The sequence below is a fragment of the Pteropus alecto genome, unplaced genomic scaffold (assembly GCF_000325575.1).
Source record: "Pteropus alecto unplaced genomic scaffold, ASM32557v1 scaffold766, whole genome shotgun sequence".
Classification (NCBI taxonomy): Eukaryota; Metazoa; Chordata; class Mammalia; order Chiroptera; family Pteropodidae; genus Pteropus; species Pteropus alecto.
In genome coordinates this window covers 136773-139721 of record NW_006438090.1, presented here as the reverse complement: position 1 = coordinate 139721, position 2949 = coordinate 136773, and positions in this window count along the sequence as shown.

Here is a 2949-nt window from a genome sequence, read left to right as displayed (position 1 = left end):
AAAAAAAGAAAGATGCGTCAAAAGTCTAAACGAAGAATGGCAGTAACTACATATTTATCAATAAGTACTTCAAATGAAAAAGAATTAAATGCTCCAATCAAAAGATAAGGTGACTGAATGGACAAGAAAACAAGACCCCTATATATGCTGCCTGAGAGACTCACTTCAGATTAAAAGCAGGGGGATGGAAAAAGATATTGCATGATGGACCCAAAGGGTATTGTGCTGAATGGAGTAAGTCAGAGGAAGACAAATGCCATATGATTGCACTTATATGTGGAATCTAAAGAACAAAATAAATAAGCAAACAGAAACAAACTTATAGATACAGAGAACATTTTGAGGGTTATCAGATGGGAAGGGAGTTGTGGGAGGTGGTCAGTGAAAGAGAGGGAAGGGATTAAGAAGTACAAACTGGTAGTTACAAAACAGTCATGGAGATAGAAAGTACAGCATAAGGAATATAGCCAGTAATAACTGTATGGTGTCAGAGGGGCACTAGATTTATCAGGGTGATCACTTTGGGAGTTATATAGTTGTTTAATCACATGTTGTACACCCGAAACTCATATAGTATTGTATGCCAACTATAACTGAAAAATAAAAAAAATATTATTAATTTTTAAAAAAATATGGACTAGGACATATTCACTTTTATATTTATACTGTTTATCATGGGACCTAACCTAATGTGGATTTCAATAACTTTAAAATTAATAGATAGCAGAATAAACCTAATTATCAAAGTCACCATTTTGAAAAACATTGAGCTACAAAAAGGGTGGTCCAAGGTAAAAAATAAGCCTCTGTAGGTTACAGGTTTTTACTACTGTACAAATATTAGAGTGCTTTCCTAGGCCCAATACTTTCCATAGTTAATTGTATTTTTTTTAGTGATTTAAAAAAGTGGACTTCCATAATGACCCTTTATTTTACAAAATTTAGCTATCTTTAGGAGAAATCACAATTCAGTTTTAGAAAATAAAAGTGTCATTCTTTATAGTCATCAAAATTTTATGACTATTTTACAAAATTTAGTAGTGGGCACTGTAATTTTCTGTTGGGGTATTTTGAGATTGAGATATTAAAAGTTGCAATAGAATGTTAAAATTTTTGGCTTCATGTTTAAGTATTACCTAAAAGCTTACACCTTCCAAAAAATCTCAAGCAACTGATTAGTCATCAAAATGCAAAAAAGTTTTTTCATGGAAAAAGTTTATGAGTGTAAAAAGTTTTCAAATAATATATTCTCTTCTTATCCTCAAAGAAACTAAACATATTAAAAATAAGTCTTGACTCTTCTCTTTTTTTCAGTTATAACCATTGTAATTATATTGTGTAGATGTTATTCTATATACACAATACCATTATTTATGCTTTAGATAATCCATTTGTCAGAAGAAAAAACCTAAGATGCTTTGTGCTCTAGTAATTTTCAATAGTTGATGCTATTAAAACAATCATTCAGTGAAATAAGGAATGAAATTAGAGAAGCTAGTTAATATTTTAACACTATTTGATTTAAAGCTTATATTTTATCTTGGTAATGCAGGTATGCCTCTCTGTTTTTCCTATATAGCTAGTGAATATATGGTCTTAGAACATTTTGAATAATTCCTGATTATAAGACCAAGAACCAATTATTCTGGTTAAACCCAATGATTTAACAAATCACGAAGAACTTAGTATTTAGAATCATAGTGAAAATACAGGAGCTTGCCATTTTCCAATTAGAAAATAGCAGGGACAAATTTTGAAGTAAAAAATTATATCATCAACATAGTTTTAAAAATGTTTTATGCGTTAGTAGTGCTAAAAGGATCTTGGTAAAGAGAGTATATTAACCTTTTAACAGGATTTTATTATCCAAGATAGGTAAAAGAGGACACAGGCCAGTATCAAGGGCAGGGATGCCAGTATCAGAATCAAAATCAAGCAATATTTAAGAAAAAAAAAATCTCTGTTAGAACCAGAATCAGAACAGCATCCAGAAGTTTTACTAGAATTCCATAGCCAGTGGGCATAGGAAAATTATTAGATTGTCATCATTAGGAAGAATAAGCATTCAAATGGCAGATACTGGAAAGATTGGATCTTGATATAAGGGGAACAAAAAAAATAGTTTTGATTGCTCCCATTTAGCTATATTGGGAAGCCATGAACAATGGGGTTTTCCTGGACAGTCTCAGCTTTCACCCCTGTACTGTTTTGTGTCCCTTGGTATAGAGAAATTATTGTGGTATGCAGATGCCTGAGGTGGAACCCTGACACAAATTTCCACAAATCTGGATTTTTAGCAGTAGGTCTCATATTTGAAGTAGATTCATTTCAGCCTTGTTTTGAGAGATAAACCAACCAAAAAGTCATCACAACTATATTATTTGAGAGCAAAATAAACTGGTTCATATTGATATGTTAATGTACTGGTTTACTTGATAGAAGACATGTTCAGAGTATCAGTGGTGCTAAGCCATAATGGCCTAACTACCTTTACCTTAACCATCAACACTCTACTACTTGTGAGGCATCCAAGGCTCATTTGTCTTCTTAAATAGCCTTCAATGAAATCAAACTTGCAATGAAATAAGGAAGAATCAAGAAAAAGTTTACTTAACCCTATAGTTTTCTCTGTAAGTTGCACAATTTCAAATTACTGCATCGTGATGCCTTGCAGTGCTTCACCATTTTAGAAATTACATATGTCAAAAGCTAGAGTTAACATCCAGACTCTGCCACTACCAATAAATCTGCTGTTTCAATGGATTAAAAAAAAAAAGGAAAATAAAGAGATTAGCAAAATATCAGTGGAAAATATCTATTAATTCATTCATTGGGCAACCATTGTTAGATATTTCCATATTCTATACAATTTCCTAGGAACCAGAGAGAAAAAAGAATGGTACACAATTTCTATTCTGAAGGAACTTATGATGTGTAAGTTAACAGAAG